Source organism: Marmota marmota, unplaced genomic scaffold, assembly GCF_001458135.2.
Source record: "Marmota marmota marmota unplaced genomic scaffold, marMar, whole genome shotgun sequence".
NCBI classification, from domain to species: domain Eukaryota; kingdom Metazoa; phylum Chordata; class Mammalia; order Rodentia; family Sciuridae; genus Marmota; species Marmota marmota.
Window position 1 is genome coordinate 16,039,113 of NW_026000082.1, and position 23,481 is coordinate 16,062,593.

At 33.9% G+C, this 23,481-nt stretch overlaps 1 protein-coding gene across 1 annotated transcript in view; it reads left to right on the top strand.

The window, feature by feature from the left end:
• The window catches only part of Agbl4 (AGBL carboxypeptidase 4), a 1,414,634-nt gene that overhangs the window by 652,231 nt on the left and 738,922 nt on the right, over nt 1–23,481 (top strand). The window lies entirely within an intron of this gene.

The window sequence follows — 23,481 nt, forward strand, 5'->3', positions numbered from 1 at the left end:
TATAAAAATTTGGTTATTTTCCCCTTAAGATCAGGAACAATAGAAGAATGTCCCCCTCAGCACTGATATTCAACATTGTAAGTAGGAAGTCCTAGCTGATAGGCAGCAGACAGACAGAATGGTGGAAATATAAGGTTAACGCCTACCATTCTGACCCCTAACATGCTTTCCTTTAAAATGTAGCCTTTACCTGAAGATACTCTGGTCCTGCCCTCTTTTAATATTAATTAATATTTTAATATTAATGTTATATTCCTCAGCAAACAACCTATTATCTGCAGGAAAAATGGAGGCCCAAAGACTCCTCCCTGCCAATACAAAGAATACAAGTGACTGTGAAGGGGGGCATTTAAACCTTTATACAGAGCATACTTCATGACTCAGGATAATTTGAAGCAAAGCCTCCAACCATAAAATCTGTAACAACAAGTTCCAATTAGAACTAGTGAGCATAGGCCCAGCATGTTATTGTAATAGTAAAATATCCCCTCTGTAGGCTAAAACTATGTGCAGTGGGGACTTAAAAGTCTGAGGCAATTCTAATGTCAGTCAAAAGACAAGAGGTAGGCCTGGGAGTACTCTCTGGAAAATTCCCTAGGACTCCTAATAAAACTGGAGCATGAGGGGGATATGCTGTCCCTCTCCTCCCTATAAGGACCCACTCTTCTTTTTTTCCTTCAAAGTGTCTATTTTATCTTCTATCACTTCTAATAAATTCCTGCCTGCTACTATGTGTGAATTACTAGAAATTCTTTTTTTAAAAAATGAGAGAGTGAGAGAGAGAGAATTTTAATATTTATTTATTTATTTATTTTAGTTATCGGCGGACACAACATCTTTGTTTTTTGTATGCGGTGCTGAGGATCGAACCTGGGCTGCACGCATGCCAGGCGAGCGCGCTACCGCTTGAGCCACATCCCCAGCCCATTACTAGAAATTCTTTAGGCAAGATTGCTTGAACCAGTGGTCATAGATGCCCATATGGGTAAATCTTCCTCTGTTACACTAGCTAGTGTGATAGGACCAGAAAAGGAATTAAAACATATAATTTGTAAAGGAAGAAACAGAAAGTTCTCTGATAAGAATGAATAAAATATTGTTACTGTATGAACTAAAGTGACATTAACTGTAATAAACTTCAGTTATTGCTGTACTGTTTACAATGTTTTCATTGACGTTTTCTTATTTAAGTTATTGAGTTATATGAGACATATGTTTATTTCTCTTCCCTGGACAAGAAAAGTAGCTAATTCACATTTACAGAAGTAATGAATAAAACAAGAGATTTTGAATCAGGCAGATTTTATTTGGAGTTCCATTGTGCACAAGTCGTTACTTTGAGTATGTTAAACCTCTAGATATGCTCCCTCATCTGTGAAAGGGAGACAGTAAGACTTATTTAAGAAAAATTATTTCAAACAAAAATATTTCAATCCATACATTTTACATACTAGGTTTGTGACTGTAGTCAAGTTTCTTATAGTACCTAACATTAATTTCCTCAACTGTGAGATAGAGATAGGAATAATGATAGAGACTACTTAAAATTATTTCATATGATTAAACTAGAAAATATGTGTAAAGAACTTATCACAGAGCCTGTTAAACAATAAGTACTTAGTAATGGCAGTAGCTATTGTTGCTTTATCCTTTGTTCGTGTTTCATGGTAACAAGTGACTGAGTGAAAGGTATATGCAGGAGAAGGATCAATTCAGGAGTGAAGGCTGGATAAATACAAGTGGCTAGATTATAGAAGATCGTGAGTGTCAGATTATGCAGAGAAGAGACAGAAAGTTTAGAACCTTGGAAGACAATGATTCAAAGAAAGTTTCTATTGCTGCTGTGTGCCAGGAAGGTCTTCATGGAGATAAATCACAATGTCAAAAAGAAAAAGAAAAAAAGAATAGGCCCCCAATCATGAATTCTTGCTTATAATTTCCCTTCTCATTTTTCCAAGGGTGGAAGGGAGAGAAAGAGGAAAGAAAGGGAGGCTGGGTACCCCTGGTGGTCCAGGGCTACTGGATGGCAGTGCCAGCACCTGCTGTTGTTCAGGGAATAGGATGAAACCCTGATTTAGCATGATTGCTGCTTAAAGTCCTTGGAGGATGGCCAGCCTGTATCCTTCCTGGGGTTCATATTTTGCAATCTGTTTGCAAATAGAAGGAATATTGCCAATTCATCAAGGGCATAGAATCCAGCAGAAATGATGATGGTAATAACTCTGCAATGGCTAGGGACTGATGCTATCATAGGACTGATGCTATGGGGAACTTCAGGAAAAGGCTCTGTTGCTTTGAATAACAGTTCCTGGCCCTAATGGACTTAGGTCGATGGGTAGGACTCTTAGCCCATTTTCCTCCTGAGCCAGCATCTGTTCCCTGGATTAAAGCAAGGACTGTTCTCTTCCAGAAATAAAGACCCATTTTTTTTTTTGGTCTGAACAAACTTGTCCCTGGTCTAGGTCAACCCCTTTTGCCAGGCAAGAAAGAGTTAGAGATGAATAGGACCCTGAAAGGAATTTACAGAAGCATGAGCTCTGCCAGGTCTGTTTTACTCTTTAGAGAGGGCTAGCTCAGGGTGCCAGGTTAGGCTGGCAAATTCAAAGGCAGACGTTCCTGCCTACACAGCAGCCTCCTGGACGGAAGTCGGGGGTGGATCCAGATGGGAATCATATGCCTGTGCCATGTGTGTTTGCATTGGAGGGGAAAAGAATCTCATGGCTGGCAACTTTCTCAGGGCTCTGTAGGGAACTCACAGCATGAGGAGTGAGAAAGCTGCTGGCATGATTCTACACCCTGAATTTTAGGAAACCATAACAGCCACAGAACTTGGACTGAACCTTGGCCTATTATTTTATTGAATGCCAGATTAGAAATCCTAGATCACTCAAAAAATATGCTTTATTCTGTTATATAAGGGAAAACAGTCCAATCTCACCATATCATGCTTTTTTTTGTTTGTTTGTTTCCAACTTTCTTTTCCATCCCAGGATTCAAATTTAATGGATATGTAAGCACCTACCAAAAGCTAGATACAGAGTGCTACAGGCAGTAGGAGTGATATTCACTATCTTCCAGATAAAGAAACTGAGAATGGTCACATAGCGAAGAAGAGGCAGAATCAGGATTTTCTATTTCACAGTCACTATCCTTTAAGTGCTTACCTCTCCAGCTTCATCCCTTGCAACTTTCTTGGTATACTTCCACATTTTATCCATAATGAATTGATCTTAACTTTTAAATATTCTTTCTTTAACCTGTAGCTTTGTACATATTTTTTCTGTTTCTGAGTCTCTTTGATGGCCCCTTACCATGCCCAGCTACCTGCCCTCAGTCTTGTCTTTTTTCTTTTTGAAATTGTACTCATCCTTAGATCTCAGCATAGTTGTCACTAACTTCAGGGATCTTGTATTTGGCACATAATATTAACTCAATTAATGTTTAAGAAAAAAAAAAGATTCTCTTGTCCAAATGTGAGGCAATGGAACAGAAACTAGGGATCAGACAAAAATGAGAGGAGCAAGATGGTGAGAATCACAGTTAGAGAAATCAAGGTAAAGAGATGATCTATTTTGTATTTTTATGGACCTAGACCTTGGATATAGGTAGAGAAGAAATAATAAAAAATGCTGACCATCCAGGGTAGATATTGTATCTTTTTTTTTTTTTGAGAGAGAGAGAGAGGATTTCAATATTTATTTTTCAGTTTTCGGTGGACAAAACATCTTTGTTTGTATGTGGTGCTAAGGATCGAACCCGGGCCGCACGCATGCCAGGCGAGCGTGCTACCGCTTGAGCCACATCCCCAGCCCCAGATATTGTATCTTTTGACCCTAAGACGAAAACTAATATGGGGTCTAATCCTTTGCTTAGTTAAAACAGCCTATCATCTTTAGCAAAAGCAGCTACATATTTTTCTCAAGTTTTCTCTGCATTTGTGACATTGACTGAGGTTGCTGCTGACAGTGTTGACACATAAGAGCCTCTGCTTTAACTAAGTTCATCTCCCAAGGACTTACTCCTTTACTTTTTGGCAGCTAGGTATCTGTTTTCCCACTTTGATAAGCCCAGAGAACTCAATTCAATTTCTCTGAGGGGTTTATCCTCCTATCTGCCTACTACAGGCAACTCACAGGGGCATGACCTTTTCATGGGGAAGTTGTTATATAAGAATATTTTAAAATTTCACAGAGTCACAGGCTGTCAGAACTATTAGAGACCTTAGAAATCATTTAGACATACTCCTAACAGTAGGCATAAGGTCACATAGAAAAGTAGTTGGTTAAGTAACTAGGGTCCCTTGATTCTTCATCTGGCTTTTTTGTGTGATTCCAAACCATAGTCACTAAATTTGAGGGGTAGTTGCAGAATCAAGTGTGAATCCTCTCTCCATCTCTGCAATCTTTGAGGCTTCAGGTAAGTGACATAGTATCTCTGAGCCTTTGTTTCATCAACTTTTTATTATAGATCTCAACACTGACAATACAGTGCAGACATTAGACATGATGCTGATGAACACAGAATACCTAACATTTAGTAGGCATTGGCTACTGTGTATTGCAGTAGCTGATCTGTTTCTTTTCAGATACTTAAAAAAATTGAATAATTGACATATTTTTGAGCATCTTAGTTGACAAACTGTTTACCTCAAGAATGCACAATTAGCCTGGTGCCTTTTAACATCTTAAGGTTGTCATTCTTTAGACAAAGATATGTTGTCAGAGAAACTTATCATTGGGTGACATCTGGGCTTTGTTTTCTGTACTTCATCAAGCCACTTCTGGGACACTTAGCTGCTATGGAGGTTTGAAAATTTCATAGAATTAGAATTTCAGTGAACTATAGATATCTTGTGATGTGACAGTCTTTAACTTAGCAAGTGAACTGCTAAACTTTCCTTGAGATCTGCCACAAAATCTGAGAAAGGAATTCAGAAAGGTAAGGTTTACCAGCTAAAGAGACAAGTTCCACAGTTGGTTGGGCATTTTCCAATAGAGACATATAGAAGATAATCATATGCAATCTAACAGTAATATTTTCTAGGGTAATAGAAATCAGGAATTAATATGCCTGGGCTAGACAGGCCATTTAACTCCACTACCTACTTTCATTCTAGGTTCCTCCCCTGTGCCATATTAGTTCATATCTCTGTATCTATTTTCACAGATTTTTCTTTCTGAAATGTTTTATTTTATCCCACAACATTAACCTTTACTTGGAAAATTATTTGTCTATATGTAGCCTTAAGTCAGGAAGAGCCTTCTTTAGAAAGACATCCCAGCGCTACCAAGCTGGGATTGTCTTTTTGTCTATGATCCCACAGTCTTCACTACTTCAATCCACTGTATTGGTGTCACTGTGTCATAGATAACTATTTACATCTGTCTCTTACCTAATCTATTCATAAGTCTTTTAAGAATATCATCAGTGCTTACACTCTAGTATATGAAAGGTAGAACTCTAGCAGGAATTTAATGAAGAGAAGAATTTCGGTTGGTGGAAGGAAGGAATCCAGGGAGACCAGAATGAAAGAAGATCATTTATTTGATTAATTAATTAATTAAGGATTTACTTAGGCATCCATTCATTTATACGCTTATAAATTCATTAATTATAGATTTATTTTGCAAACATTATAACATGAACCTACTGAATGCCAGGATACAAAGAATAATATCTTTTATTAAGACCTTTTCATTTTGGTGAAAGAGAGCTACAGTCAAGAAAATAAACATTTAACAATATAGCATGATAATTGTTGTGATAGGACATAAAGTCATAGAGGCAGGATAGAAGAGGTACCTATGTGAGTTTGAATGTTAAATAAAGCTTCTGGGAGGAAATGACACCTCATCTGAGTCTCAGAACATGTGTAGGAGTGAATCAGGCTGGCAGAGAAGGAAAAGCATTGTAGAGCTATGTTGGGCTGTTGGTAAGTCAGGACTAGCAGAAACAGTGAGTTTAGTCTGGAAGAGTTGGACAACATGAGATTATAAAGAGTTTGACTTAGTAACATGGGATTTAAAACCATATTTAGTTGAGAAAAAACAATTAGACTGAAAATAGGGATCTTTCATAGGCATGTTATAGTTGGCAAAAGCAATTAGTTTGGAGAGATCTAGCTAATGTTGAATTGGTCTAATCCTATAGCAGCATCTCAATGTAATTAAAATTTTAGAGGAAAATTTATCCTTAGAATTATTCTGTTTTGGAAAGAGACAAACCTCAGTTTGTCTCCTGTGGTGTATGGTACAAATAAATATATTCTCATAATGCAATTCTAGTATGTGTTTTAATTTGCCTAGATGAATCCATGTGGATTTTTGAAGTTTCCAAATAGTTCGGGTTGTTGGGAAAGGAGCCTTATAAAACCATATTAATAGTAAATATATAAAAATTACCTTGGGAAATTAATAATAATAATAATAATAATAATTAGTAGAATTTAGTTGTACTTTCTATATAGTCTCTGTATGTGATTGAGAGGTACATAATATTAACATCAAATTTATATGATTTTTTAAATTTATGTATAACAGCGGAATGCATTATAATTCTTATTACATATGTAGAGCACAATTTTTCATTTATCTTGTTGTATACATAGTATATTCACACCAATTCGTGTCTTCATACATGTACTTTGGATAACAATGATCATCACATTCCACCACCTTACCCTCCCTTACCCTCCTACCCCTCTGTCATATCTAGAGTTTGTCTTATTCCTCCCATGCTCCCTCTTCCTATATGATTTTTAATCAATTTTTAAGTAACTTTTCCAAAATCAAGGAATCAGAGACATAGCCAGAGATAGCACCCAGGTTTTCATACTCTCAACTGTGATTTTTCTATTATTTCATAAATTGTATGCCTCTAAACTTCAGGAACTCTGCTGTTGGCATTTCTATTCCTTTGAAACTGTTGAGGGTAAAACATTCAGTTACATAATTTGACATTTAGATTTAGCTTTCCTCCAGAGCTGAAAAATCATATACTTGTCTACCAACTTAGCTTTGCAATATTTCAGCTTTAGATTTTTGTTGTTGATATTGTTCCTTGTTATAAAAATATGCCATTGTCCTAATTAAGAAACTAGTTTACCTCTCACTACAGAGATTTTCAAGAAAACTGCTGACCATTCAAAGTCCATTATAATTTTTCTCATGTTTTTCTCACTTAAACAGTTATAACTATTTTTAGATGCACTAAAGCTTTTAGTGCTACTTTGAGTGCTGATCTACTGTTGTTAAGGAGATATATAGTAAGGGTTCTAATCAACCTGTAAAAGTTGACAGTAGAATCTTTCAGAGATAGAAGACAATTAACAACTGAACATTAAGAATCTCCTCAGGGAGTCATAAGTATTAGTGGGAAAAGTTTTGGAAACTTTTTAAATCAAAGACTACTATACGTACAGAAAATGCTCAAATTTAAAGTACATAGCTTAATGGATTTTTGTAAATAAATACAGCGATGTAACCATTACCCTAATCATTGCCATTTACCTGGAAGATTCCCTGCTGCTTTATCCCAATTAAATTCCTCTAAGGTAATAGATATTCTATCAACTCAGATTAGTTTGCTTGTTCTAAAACCTCCTATAAATAGAATATATTATAAATGTCCTTTTGAATATTGCTTCTTTCATTCAAAAATATATTATCAATATTATGAGTTTAGTATAGCTTATTCTTTTGTATTGATATATGATAGTCTATTATACCACCATATGTTTGATTTGCTGTAGAATTTTTAGTGTATGTTCATGAAAGATATTGGGCTGTTATTCTCCTTTCTTGTCATGTCTCAATCAGGTTTGTGTATTAAGGTTATTCTAGCCTCATAAAATGATTTGGAGAGAATTCCTTCTTTTTCAATTCTTTGAAAGACTTTGTATAAGAATTTTCATGAAATAAATGATTGAGTGAATTCAACAATGAAGCTAGCTGGGTCTAAAATGTCTTTAAAGGAAAGTCTTTCATTATGGATTTATTATATTTGTAAATATAGTATTTTGATAGATTTAATTATTTTATTTCTTGATTTTTTCCTCCTTTTTTAATAGAACTATAAACATGCCCTTTTGCAATGTCTTCCCTTAGAGTAAACAGAGTGTATTTCTATACCCTAAGATTTGTGACTTGCTTTAGCTAAGGGAACATTAAAATATGTGGCTCAAGTACATGTGTTTAAGTATGATTGAGTGAGATTGTTTGGCATCTTCTGCAGGTACAAACATATAGATAATATATGGAGCTAATTCTAGCTGATTTCAGCTAACGTCAACAGATCTAAAATCAATAATCTTCAGATTTATGATAATGTTTAGAGAGTGATATTGTCAGACCCTGTATAAGCCCAGGCTAATATATGTGTTTGTGTTTTAGTTTTTCAGAAAAGTTTTAAAAAGTAAAATAAATAAATAAATAAAATTAAAATAGGCCTAGGCACATGTATGGAAGATCTCTGAACTCTGTCCTTTTAGTTTCTTTCTCTTTCTTTCTTTCTTTCTTTCTTTCTTTCTTTCTTTCTTTCTTTCTTTCTTTCTTTCTTTCTTTCTTTCTTTTATCTACATAGGCATTGTTGATTAAATTATTGGCTATTGATTATAAATTCAACCTTCAGTTCCTCTCCTCTCACTGGAGGTCTTGCTGATGGAATGAAACTTTCAATCTTCTAATCTAATCACTTTGTTGGTTCCCTAGCAACCAGCCACCTGAAGCTATCCAGGAGCTCCTAGCCATCAGCCATCTCACAAAATGAAATTCTATTCATGTATGAATTTGTTGGGATGAACCTAACTATTATGTGTAACTATAAAGTTTTAATAATAATAAAATAGACATTTATCACATTAGAGATTTCAAGGGTTTATGGAGTTGCATGTCAGAAAACTGAGGGGCAAACCCCAAATACACACACACACACACATCTCACTGTTACTCACTAGATATATCATTTTTAGAAAGCATAATAAAGAGTCTGATTCTAATGTTGAAATGTGAATACTGCTAGCACTTTCAAACTCTACTCCCCTCCTTTCCCCTTCTACCCAATTTAGGCCAGATTACTAGAAAGCACATCATGGCTTCCTTTAGCACTGGCAGGATGTTCAAATCATGCAAACTTTGTTGTATGTATGTGAGAATTCTTACAACATCTCCACCCCATAACAACCATAAAACCTTGAGTCAGCTTCCTTGCCTACTCTCTTAAGCCACTTTTAGACCAGTTTGGAAGTCTTTTCTACTATTGCCAGAAAGACTTATTTTATGAGTAATAAACTTTTCATACTCTCTTCATGTGTATGTGACATTATTCTCTATCTGAATAAAATTTTGTATGGGAAAATTCATCCTATCTCCAGGGTTGACCACAATAGCATCATATGATTCTCCAGTTTCTGTAAACTAATTTGCTAACGTATTGAATGAAAAATAATGTATACCTATAAGATTATTTTTAAGGTTTAGAAATCACATGTAATATAAAGGAGCCTAACCATTTGGTTATAGGAGAAGAGAGATCCTTGAAGTAGGATCTGAGTATTTCCTGGAGAGAAGCAGGAACTTGACGCAAGACCAGCAGGGTTCTTGGCATACATGACAGAAAGAATTTTAGTATACACACTAGTCAGAGACTTCGACAGAGGTTTATTTAGGAAAGAAGAAGCACATTGAAAGGAGAGTATGGACTATCTGCAGAGGGTGAGACAGCAACCTCTTGGTGTTGGGTATTGATATTTATGGAAGGATGGTTGCTAAGGGATTGACCAGACCTGGAGTCAGGGCAGAGTTACAAATTTTGTGCCTGTTTTCCCCACACTTGTACATTGCCATCATGTTACTTTTTGCAGGAAAGGGCATCTGTCAAGGATGGTAGCCACGAGTGTAGGCTGGGTTGCTGAGGAATTGCAAAAGTTCATAGACATTTCTTGCATTTCAGTTATTCCTGGGTGACACTTTTTTCTTTTTTTTGCATTTCAGTGGTTCATGCTTCTTGAGACTCAGTCCATCTTTCTTTTTCTGTATATTCAAATTTCTGTCTTAGTTTTTGTATGGAACTTTTTAGTTTGACAAATTATATATAAAATAATAATTATTTAAAGCCAAACAAACCAATACCTACTTCTCATTCTACTCCTTTACCCTTTGTTATTTTATTTGCTTCATAGCAATTATCACTACTTGGCATTGCTTTACACATCTATTAAATTTTTTGATGTTTATCTCCCATACTAGTATGTAAACTATGAATATCTTGTTCATCTGTGTATACACAGCATACAAATAGTTTTGTTCATATAAGCAGAGTTCAATGAATGTTTCTTAAAAGAATAAAGAAATTAATCATGTGTGTAAAAACTCAAGAGTCTTTTTAACTTGACATAAATTAACTATTTACTTTGCCCAAACTCCTCAGTCTCTTGACCTTGAACATGACATTTGTGGTTGATGTGTCTAGAATACTATTTTTTGCCTCTTCCAAAGGACTTTTGTCAGCTTTTTTAGATCTCAGTCCTTTGGTTTGTCTCTAGAGGGATTCATTCTCTTAAACTCTTGTTCTCTTGAATGTGCTTTTGATGTGGAATCTACCCTGTCCCCTCTAAAAAGGGTGGAGTGGGAATTAGTTATTTCCATTTTAGAAATAGGAAAATAGAGGATCAGAGAGAGAAAATAATCTCTCTAATGTCTAATGTCAAAAGTTGGAAATAACAACTCAGTGTCATGCCCAGAAAAAGAAGGCAAGTCTCTTCTTTCCTATTTCAACTTTCTACCCATTCTAACTTTCTTAAAACCCTACATATAGAGAAGCATTTTTCTATAGTGCTTTCTCTTTGGGTTTCCAGAATGCACTGAATTGTGTTCAATAAACCAAACAGTACTTTTTAATATAAGGCAACCTTTTCCTAATTGATTTTTCTCATTTTTCAACAGATTTGTAATTGTCAATTTACTTGCTCACTTGTAGGCCCCACCTGGCTTTGTCATTCTAACCCTTGGAGTAATTTAACTCTACATTGTAAGACAGGTCTCTATTCTTGTATTATTCTCTATTGGCATTGTCTTTTCAATCAATCAGTCATGAAAAATTCATGCCCACACTAAAGCCCTAGTGAACCACTCTGAGAAAAATGTGATTATCTTTAAATAAAGGGGCAATCTTTGTATTCTGTTTAATTCATAGGAGAGAGCAACCTTTAATAAGGAAATATTTTATTTTATCTTCTTTTTTCAATCCACAAGATACTCCTGCTTTTTCCTTCTCTAATTGATCTACTCCAACTCTCAGAGTTCCACGATTCCTATAATTCATGTAGATTCTAATAATTTGAAGTTTATAAAAATTCAATCTGAGCTTTGTATTAATGGTGGAAAACATGTCAGTTAAACAGAAGTAGAATGGTATAAATACAATTAGGATAATATTATGTCAACTCTTCAGAACTTGAATATTTGATTTTGCAAATTATAAAATATTTTTGAATTATTTATTGGATTGTCCTATAATTGTGAAATGACTGATTCCTTCCTCAGACTGAATATTAAACCTAGATCCAAACTGAACCATTATCTTTGAGCCTTGACTCCAGGTATAAAATTAAATATGGACCTGATTATACTCCTGATATTGGCCTGAGACTGAACCTCCATGTCTATCTTATCAATAGCTCAGGAGACATACTGTGTGTCTCATAATATAACACTCTATATTTGCAGTCAAATAAACCCAATTTTGTATGCTTGGTCTTCCTTTCATCAGCATTGTGCCCTTAAGCAATTTACTTATTTCTGTGAGAGTTTCAGTTTTCTTATCTATAAAATGGAAATATTAATACTGTTATTACTTTGCTGTTGTGATTGTTAAATGATATTTTGCAAGTAAAGGGTTTGAATGTAATATTTAATAAAAATATAATTATAGGAAACATGGATCTTGTAGCTAACAGAGCTCTCAGATGAGTACTTACTTTAGTGAGCTAGCTAAAGATTTAACTTTATGACCAGTAAATTATTATTGTTTATATTTTATGGAAGGGTCAACTAAGGAAAAATAATACACTTGTTTACAAAGAGAGTAAATGGTGGATAAATGTTTTAACTCAGGTTTCTACTACCCAAGACTATAGTTTTATTAAAACTTATCATATTCCAGAGAGGTAAAGAGAAAAAATTTGACATTGCTTTGCAATACATCCAAGTTACCATCCATGAACCACCAAACTGCCAGATTCTTCAAGACAGGAACTGATCTTTTCCTCACTACCAAAAGTTGGAGAATAAAATTTAGAGGAGGAAACTTCATATATATTAGTATGATCAAGTTCAAGTGGTATTTTAAAAGTAAGTAGACTTAATGTTTAAGAAATTATCATACTAAGTGAAATAAGTCAATCCCCAAAACCCAAGTGTTGAATGTTCTCTCTGATATTTTGATGTTAACACACAACAAGGATGATAGGGAGAATAGAAGTTCGGTGGATTAGAAAGAGGGGAATAAAGGGAAGAGAATGTGGATAGGAATAGGAAAGATAGTGGAATGAGCCTGACATAACTTTCCTATGTACATATATGACTAATTCACAATGAATCTCCACATGATGTACAACCACAAGCCTAGGATCCTAATTAGAATAAGATATATTCATGTTTGTATAAATATATCAAAATATACTCTACTGTCATGTATATTCAAAAAGAACAAATAAAAATTTAGAAGAAAACAATTGAAATAGTTTTTTTTAAAAAAGGAAAATATAGACACATGAAATTATGAAGATACTGAAACAACCAAGTCACTTCAGTACCAAACCTTGAAATTGTAACCAAAGTGAGAAGAAACTGCCTTTTTTTTACTTTTTATTTCTTTCTCTTCTTTCTATATTTTTCCTCTCCTTCTTTGACTCTCTTTTTCCTGCTTTTTTTTTGCATAATTTGTCTTCTGGAGCATGAAATAGTGTCTCATCTGGCTATTGCTAAATAACGAACTACCCCCAAAATTTAATGATCGAAGACAATAAGCTTTTATTAGTTCTCATGAGTCCATGAATCAACTGAGTGGTTCTTCTGAATGTATGATTAGCTCTGGATCAGGTCTACTGATCTTGTCTGGGTTCTTTCATATATTTGCAAGTTAACTGTCTATAAATTGGTCTATGATATCTTCAGCCTGAACAACTGGTTCTCTTCACTGTGGTATTTTATCCTCTGTCTGCCTACTCTGGATTGATCAAGAGAAAACTTGAGATCTTGACTCAGAATTGGCATTATGTCACTTTGATCAATTTCTATTGGGTAAAGCTACCCCAAATCACCTCAGACTCCAGAAGATCATTTTGATGTGAGGAACAGCAGTAATTATAGTGCAAAAAATGTGGATATAGAATGGACAGAATAATTGCGAACGACTTTAAATCCAATATATAGGATTTGTATTTGTAAGAAAATAGACTGTCATTAAGTGTCTTATCATGAACACCCTATGCTAATATTAAACAACAAAAATAAGGAATCAAAATTATTCCTAATATTATAATAAAGTAATAGAACAGGGAAATAGAATTTCAAGTGTAATGGAGATCAGAAGTGTGTAACACTAAGGTGTTATGCAGAACTAAGATCCCCTCAAGGAAGGTTCTAAATCAATAAAATATGGAGAGATTTTGGTTTTGTCTGAGGTTAAAAACCTGTACATTCTTGTTTGAGAATTTCAGAAGCAATGAAAAAAAATCCATGGATTTTCCCCTCGTGCCTGATAAGTAGCTCATTTAATAGACAACTGTATATACCTATTGCCTTATATGTCCTATTAACTCTATAGCACCTCTAGGCAGTAGAAACATGGCGAAGCTAGAGATTTATTCTCTTGTGTGTTACAGATTGGCCTAGGTGGACCCATCTAGACAGTATTTCTCTATTTATTCTCCTTGACCTTGCCATCATCGTGAAAGGGGAGGAGAACAGGAAGTCAGTTTGACTCCTTATAGTTTTACATCCATCAACTAAGCCTTTTCCATCTTAACATGTAGCTTTATTTGTCTGAAACAGGTTTATTTAACATGCTCTGTCCCCAAACCCATAAATAACTACTTTGGAGTTACAAAAGAAGTAAAGGAGTTGGCCATGATCCTGGTTAGTTTATAGACCAAACATGGCAACAAATAGGAAGGGAAATTAGTGCATCATGATACTGAACTTTGAGGGACTTGACTACAGAGCTGAGCTTTATTTTTTAGGGACTGGCTCAAAAGAAAGTATTCTCGTACCCATTCAGGCAGATGTGAATCTGCTCCCCTGTGAATTATATCCAAACCCCGAAGAGTTCTTGATATATCCTCCTATTGTCACATTGATTATGCAAGATTTGCAGATGTATGTTTATTTGCACATTTTCTTCATAAGACTATGAGCTTCTTGAGAGTAGAGTTTACAGTTACCTTTTGGCTCTGTAGAGACCAGTGTAAATTCTAGAACAGTTTTTCAAGGCAGTCTTAAATGGTTTTTGTAAAACAGATCTGAACCTTTCACATCTACAGTTAAAAACCTTTCAATAGTCCCTTCATATTGTTTTTAGTAAAGGACAAAACTTATTACCATGACTCATATGTCTTTTAATGGCATAGTCTCATCTCTTTCCCTATCCAGCCTGTGTATTCTTAGGAGAATACAGAGAATTCTGTCTTCTAGGCACAGGAAATAGCTAACAATTCCATAAATCAATTTGTCTTCCTTCTGTCCTGCCTTTCACTGGAATGTCTCATGTATTTTCCCTTTTGCCTGCTCAGTCCTTATTCAGTAAAGATTCAGCTTTGCCTCCATTGTAGACTCTACCTCAACATTTCATCATGTATGCAGAAGTACACACACATGTGTTTTTATATGTTTATCTCCCCCACTTAAGGCTAAAGGGCCCATTCTTATTCATTTCTGTTATCACAGCACACAATAGAATAGGAATCCAATAACTGTTTTTTAATGAAATAATTAAATGAAGATTCATTGAATTAATGAATAAAATTTAGAACAAAACTCTGCAGGAAATGCTGTCAGAATGAGAAAAAGAAAGGCATTTTTTGAGGGGATCTGTATTTTGGTGGATATTTATTCTGAGTAGGGATAATGTTTCCTCCTTGAAACATTTTATTTTTCTTCAGTCATTTTGCTAATACCCTTGTTTGATATGCTAAATTTCTCTTGATGAGAATGTTCTGCTCCATTCCCCTTCTACCTCTTGTGGCTGTCTTCTCACAGGTTTTCAGTGAGGTAGTAAAACCTTCTAATGTGCAATCTGCAAACCATTGGTTTATTATGTCTGTCAGGCTGCAGTGTTGGGGTGAACATTTTGACAATATCCAGTAACAAGACACAGGTGCAGTTGATTAACAAACTTTGTTGGTTCCCTGTGACTCCTGAACATCAGCTATAATAGATAAGGATTTCTTTTTCACACATGATTATCTATACTCCAGGCTTCATGTTTTCAATACATCAGTCCCAGGATTATCTGGCATTCTTTTGAGGAATTTGGGTGGCAACTTATAGGTTTACATGAACAGGAGACTTAATTTTATACATGTGAATATATATAATTTCATACATATATATGTAATATATATATAATTTTGTATATGAATATATATTCTTACATATATGCATACTTATGTATACACACATGTATGTATCTATGTCCATATATAAATAAATGAACATGTGTGTGTGTGATCTTTAATTATTTCCTGAATATATTGTCATAGCAATTATATTTAATCCCAATCATCCTTCTATCAGATACCTATGATTTTCCTCTTTATAGGTGGGGAAAACAGGCTCAGAAAGATGATAACACATGTTTAAAGTCACAAAGTGAAAAGTAGGCTTGGAACTCCAATATTTCTTTGTTCAATGCAGGGAATCAGATTGGGCTCAGAGTAAGCAATATATAAAAGCGTGGAATATGGCTCCTAGGTAAAGTAGCTGAGTGGTTGAACAGAGTCTTAGATGTTAACTGTAACTCATCCCCATGTGATCTGTATAACCTTGTATGTGTCATGATAGCCAGGAAAATTCACCCTAAACTGCTGTGTTGTCCTGCCCAAGCCGCACTAGTCTGGGTATATGATGATACTGTAACAAGACAGCTTTCCTCCACTTGATCATGCTCCACAACTTTGTATACTCTGTAGTATAAGAACAGGTTAATAATAAGTGGTTGTCTTGAAAGGAGTTACTGGCATCATTCATATGAAAACTACTTATGCCTAACTTAAGCTATCAAATTCATTTTTAAAATTGAAATATAACTGGTGATAGTATAAAGCTAAAATGAATGATATGAAAATTACTAAGGAAAGAAGGAAAAAAAGATAGCAAGGGAATGTTCAATTGAACCAAAAATGTTCAAAAATAATAAGAAGCATAAAAAAAGAATAATGAAAAAATAACCAATAAAAGACAAAAATAGAAGTCACCGCATATAAATGAAACCATATGAAACTCTAAAAGGAGGATATTGAATAGACATTTGTTCTAATTAAAGAATATCATAAAACTACAATTATTAAAGCAATAGTAAACTATCCCTGGAATAAAGATATAGATCTATGAAAGTGCAATGGAAGCACAGAAATAAGTACAAGCATATAAGAATTTATTTTTTGGAAAAGTTAGCATTTGAAATCATTTACTGAATAAATGATGCTGGAACTACATGTTAATCTTTTGAAAAAAATACATTATGTTGCCTCTTCATATTTTGTACTAAAATTCCTAATGAACTAAGGATACATTAAATTTTAAATTAGGGAAATTTCAAATATACATAAAATAATATATAAACCTGTAAAGACCTATCACTAATATGAAACACAGATTAATACTTTGTCATCCTTTATATTTTCCTTTCTGTTTTTTAATTTTGACAAATATAATACTGCAAATATAGTAAATCTCTGTCTTTTTCCTTCTCTTTTCCCCTAGAAGTAACCACATTTCTGAAACCAATGGATATTATTCCCATGTATGGTTTCATATTTTTATCATCCATGTATTACATTAAATTGTAATATTGTTTTGTGTTATAACTCTGTTCTTTTAACTAGACATAGTTTTGTATGTTTACCAGAAATGTTAACTGCCCCTCTACTGCATTCATTTTAAATGGTGAATAGTATTCTATTGTACTAAAGAGCCACAATTTATACATTTTCTCCTGAGTTAAGTGATTTAAGGTTTTTTGTTTGCTTGTTTTCTTTTCTTTTTTCATTACTGGGGATTGAACCCCAGGGCTTGGCACATGGTAGGCAAGCACTTTATCACGGAGCTACATTCCCAACCCTAGTTGTTTTGCTGTTACAAATGCATAGTGCTATAGTGAACATTTTTAAATATGTCTCCTTATAAAATGTGCAAGGTATGTCTTAGAAGAATATGTAGACATGGATTAACAGAGTCACAGGTATAAGCATCTTTATTTCATTGTCAAGTTCCTCTAAAGAGACTCTTTTATTTTACATGCTCACTAGCAATATTCATATTTACTATTTGCCACATAATTCTGAGCATTTTATATTATAAGATTTACTAATTGTTATGGTTTGATTGTGAGATTTCCTCTCAAAAGCTCATGTGTGAGACAATGCAAAAAGGTTTAGAGGAGAAATGATCAGATTGTGAGAGTCTTAATCTAATCAGTGAATTAATCCCTGATGGGATCGACTGAGTAGTAACTGGAGGCAGGTGGAGGTATTGCTGGAGGAGTGGCTAATTGGGGACATGGCTATGGGTATATATTTTGTGTCTGGAGGGTGGAGTGTCTCTCTCTACTTCATGATCAATATGTTAGCTGGTTCCCTCTGCCACACTCTTCTGCCGTGATGTTCTGCCTCACCTCAAGCTCTGAGGAATTGAGCCAGGCTTCTATGGTCTAAGACCTCTGAAACTGTGAGCCCTCAAATAAACTTTCCTCATTTAAGGTTGTTCTGGTCAGATCTTTGAGTCATAACAATGAAAAAGCTGACTAAAACATTAATGTATACTGGTTTCATGGATAAAAAGGAATTTCATTTTTGAAAAATTTATATTTTCTCAATTGCTAATGAGGTAATTATCTTTTTGCATATTTTTAGAATTTTCCATTTCTTTTATAACTTGTCTGATTACATTCTTGGCCTATTTTATATTGGATTATTGATCTATTATATTGTGATTTACAGGAATTTTTCATAATTCTATAAAGAATTAATCCTCATCACATTTCTTCAGTCATTGGCTTTTATCTTCATTTCTTTATGTTACTTTTTGGCATAATAACAATTGGGTAATGTGATCAAATGTATCTTTTCTACCATGATTATGCTTTTGGTCTTTTATAAAGTCCTTACTCAAAGTCAATAAAATAATCTTCTCTGTTTTACTATGTAAATTTTATTACTTAATCCATTTGAATTTATTTTGTATTTGGTGTGAGTGAGAATCTAATCTGTTTTTTTCTTTTCTTTTCTTTTGTTCCCTGTATGGGTAACCCATTGGCCCAGCACCATTCATTGAAAGTTCAATACTTGATCTGCAATGCCATTGCTGGCATATGTTAAGTTTGTTCCTCGGGTCTCTGTTTTGATCCACTAGTCTATCTCTATAGATCTGTAGCAATATAAATCATATTATTTTAATTGCTATAACTTTATAGTAAGTTAGTTCCTAAGTCTGTAGTTGAAATTTTTGCTTTCTTTATTCCCATAAAAATGTTTTAGTAGGCTTTTCAATTTTTTAGTTTTATTTATTTTGGTATTTTTTAGGATTTGCTTTGACAAAATGTTGCTATGAGCATTCTATGGTTTCTTTTGGTAATATAACTAGAAGTAGATATGAGAAGTAATAGAATATACTACATTTTTACTTTGTAAGATATGACAAAGTGTTTTTGTTGTCAGTTCTTTTATATTTAAAAGTTTTTCATTGGTACATTATGATTATACATAATAATGGATTCATTATGCCTTATTTGTACATACACATAATTTGATTAACCTCATTTTCTGGTACCTCTTATTTCCCTCTTCTACTCCCTCTCCAAAACAAAAAAAAATGTTTTGTTGTCAGTTCTTTTATATTTAAAAGTTTTATATGGATTTTATATCAATGAATTCTAATACTTTGCAGATCTTTTTAGGATATTCTATATACCTAATTATTCTGACTTTGTATAGTTTGCAGATATTTTTAGGATATTCTATATACCTAATTATTCTGACTGTGTATATAATAAAAATGTTCATTCTTTAAAATACTTTTTCTTGCATTTGTTTTATTGCCTTATGGCATTGGCTGGATAACTTGTAGTACTTGATTGAATATAAATTGCAATAGTACTAAAAGATATTATTTTCTTATTCCCAAATTTAGGTAAAATGCCTTATCATTTTCATAATTAAATATGATGTTACTGTTGCTTTCTTTTAAAAGAATTTCTAAGAGAAGGGTATTGTGTTAGTTAACTTTTTGTTACTATGACTAAAACACCTGACATAGGTGTTTTCCAGAGGAAAGAAGTATCTGGGCTCAGAGTTTCAGAGATTCAGTCCATGGTTGTACAACTCAATTTCATTGGGCTTAAAAGGTAAGGCAAAACATCATGGTAGAAGTGCTGCTCAGCTCATGGCAGAAATGAGGCAGAGATAAAGAGAAAGAGAGAAGGGAAGAAGTGTGGGGAGAAGAGAAGATAAACACTTTTAGGACACATCCCAGTGACCTTTTTCTTCTCACTAGGTCCCACCACCAAATAGTTCATTCAATAATCAAATGGATTAATCCACTGATAAAGTCAGAGCCCTCATGATCCAATCATTTACTAAAAGCTCTATCTTTGACACTTGCTGCTTTGGGACCATATATTAAATATATGACTCTTTGTCATATGGGTCATTCCTCTCCTGGCCCCCAGAATCTCATACTCAGCTCACAATGCAAAATATATTCAGTCCATCTCCAAGAGTTCCCATATTCTTAAAACTTCTAGGATTGCTAAAAAGTCCAAGTCCAAAGTCTCCTTTGAGGCTCAAAGCAAAACTCCTGGCTGCAAGCCCCTATAAAAATCAAAAGAAAATTACATACATCCAATATATAATGACACAGCATAAACATTTCCTTTCCAAGAGGGAATACGTTTTAAAATCTTAAAATTTTTCGTTGAAACATGTGACTTTATTCCCATAATAATTTTATATGAGATTTTATTTGAAATGGATACATGCTGTTCCTGATAAAGGCTTTTGAATGATGATCTCTTTAAAGCTATTATAGCCCCCATCAATGAGAACTATTGATAAAATAAAGTGATGCAGGGCTGGGGTCTTGGCTCAGCAGTAGAGCGCTTGCCTAGCATGTGAAAGACCCTGGGTTCAATTCTCAGCCCCTTGTAAAAATAAATAAATAAAATAAAGGTATTGTGTCCAACTACAATTTTTAAAAAGCAAATAAAGTGATAAAAAGTTCAAAACTATTTAAATATTAAACTATTTGAAATTGCATTTAAAGAAGCATCCAACAGTTCTTTCTTTTCTTTCAATCATAGCTGCAATGTTGAAATTTCTTACAAAAATCAAATGATTATCAAATCTAATCAAATTTTGATAAATGTTTTAAAATAATAAAATATTTAAAAGTAATGATGAAGTTTTAAATTGCAGAATGTGCATGCATATTTAAAATAGTCCATGCAACTAGTTTTAGCAAGAGTAAGTGGGAAATTTACTCATGATTGGACAAAAGTATTGGATATATATTAAGACAGAATCAAGGCCATTGCCTAGGACTACACATAGGCTCTTCACCATACTCTTACTGACAATGGATTATGCCTTGGCCTACAGCTGGAATTGAGTTTGTCCTCCTCCAGTAGCACCATGAGCCCCTTGTTTAGAATGGGTAGTGCTCCAGGTCTCACATACGTCTACTTTGAGGACTGTAACCCACTCTTTGCTTACCAGTGTGCCACAGGTCATTAAGTAAAGAAGATTGATATAGGGAACCATAATGCTAAAACTGGAAGCCTGGGCTTAATGCTTAAATATAATGAGGAATGCAAAAGAAAAGAGCTGGTTTTATTTAAGACCAAGGAATAGGCTCAATAAATATTGAGCACTTATTCTGAGTTAGGAACAATGTGCCAGCTGATTTGCTTACATTATAATCTCTCATATTTTTTAATATTTATTTCTTTTAGTTGTACAAAATATCTTTGTTTTATTTATTTATTTTTATGTGGTGCTGAGGATCAAACCCAGGGCCTTGAATGTGCTAGATGAGCACTTTACCACTGAGCCACAACCCCAGCCTCCCCTCCCATATATTTTTAAAACAACTTTTTAAGGACACTGTTACCATCCCACTTTTGGATTTAAATAATCAATATCCACAAAAAAATTATCTTGCATAATCTCATGGAACTTGTGGGAGAACTGGGTTTCAATCCCAGTTTATCTGACTGTAAATTTCATAGTCTTATTGAGTCAATGGACCTGGCTCAAATTCTACCACTGCTAATTATTTGTTACATGATTTCAGTTTACTTAATATCTCTTACTTCATCTGTAAATAAAAGGTAACAAATAGTTACTGTATCAAAAAGTTCATTTTATATATATAAAATCTCCTCAAAATGAATGAGATAATGCATCAGATATGAGAGCCTCTAGGGTGTGGTCCAAGCATCTATAGTTTTAAAAGGCTATGGAGGTGATTCTAATCTAGAAGCAGGACATTCTAATATGCAAAGCGCTAAATTAATGTGAACAGAGTGCTTAATTCTGAAATTGGTACATAGTAAGTGCTCAGAATCTTAGTATTGTAGTTGTAGTTGTCATTACCATTACCTTGTAGATGCAATTTCTTGTGATGCATTTTGTATAAAATAAATAAGTGAAGATTAAATATAAAATATGACAAGATGAGATTTCTTGCAATGCCTACTTCCAAATACCTTTTATACTTATCACTAACCACCACCTTGCTCAATGACTAGAAAATGTAAAAATGCATGGTAAGGGATGATGTTAATTTTTGTATGTGATGTCATAGAGGAAGTATGATCTATATGATAAGGATTTTTAAGAATTAAGTCCTAGTTCTACCAGTTAAAAGTTTGGGGATTTCGGGAAGGCAAGCCACTTAGCTTTTATTAGCTTTAGTTTATTCAATTGTCTAAAATTGAGCTAAGATGAATAACTTTGTATGAATGGAGAAGCTAAATGATATAGGATACCTAACACACCTGAGAAATTTTCTAGGCACAGAGTAGGATGCTAATAATAAATGTTCTACTTTATTTTCCATTTTTTATTCACTAGAAATGGATTTGACACCTGGAATCTCAGAGAAAAAAAGGGGGATTATAAGCCCTGTAAAGTTCAAAGGCTGTTTGTCCTTTTGATATTGATTAAAAAAAAAAAACAGACAGTAGCCAAAACCTTGGGAGAAGTAATTGAACTGACAACTAACAGGCATAGGTTTAAATAATGGAACAGCCTTGGACATACTTGATGACTTAATTTAATGACAAAAGGGTGGTCTGAAACTGAAATGCCTAGAGTTGGGCAGGTCAATGACTGGGTCTCTGAGGAGAAAAGCAAAGAAAAATTATTTCTAAGAGCTTATTTCATGGAACAAATTATTTTATGATTAACCCAAATGTGAAAATGGTGTTGATTTTCTTGTTTTAACAAAATGAAATTTTTTGTAAAGGCTTAAAATTTGTCATCATTTTTCTTAAAATTTTTTAAGTTGTAGATGGACACGAAATCTTTGTTTATTCATATTTTATGTGGTGCTGAGGATCGAACCCAGGGCCCCACGTATACTAGGCAAGTGTTCCACCACTGAGCCACAACCCCAGCCCAGCCATCATTTTTTTTAACCCTTACTTAGGAAAATAGACTTGGTTATAGTTATGGTATTTTAGAATGTTGGTGAGCATCTGAAGGATTAAAATATGGATATCTTATCTTTTGATCCCCTGCACTTAAATATCAAATCTATCATTTATTAATTATATGACTTTGAGCAAATTAGGTAACCTGAGACTTGACTTCCATGTCTTCAAAATGAAGATGTTAACATTTATTTACTACAGTTATAGAATATTTAAGATTTAAAATGTATATGAAATCCCCTAGCACTTCACACAACAAATCATTATCAAATGAAATAATATATAAATTTTGATGCTTCCATTGCTTTGTACTGAAAGACTTTCCTTTTTCTATTTATTCTGGCTGGCTTACCTCTAGCTTTATTCTATCCTTTGGACTACTTCAGTGGCTTTTTAATCTTTCAATCCCAAATTTTGTCTCTTTCACAGTCTTCTCTTCCATCTTATGATGAAGCTTATTAAAACAAAGTTCTGATTTCTTTTATCTATACTACTTTCCTGGAAAGACTTTGTGCATTGAGAACAACCTACTCCCCCATTTTAAAGGTATGATCC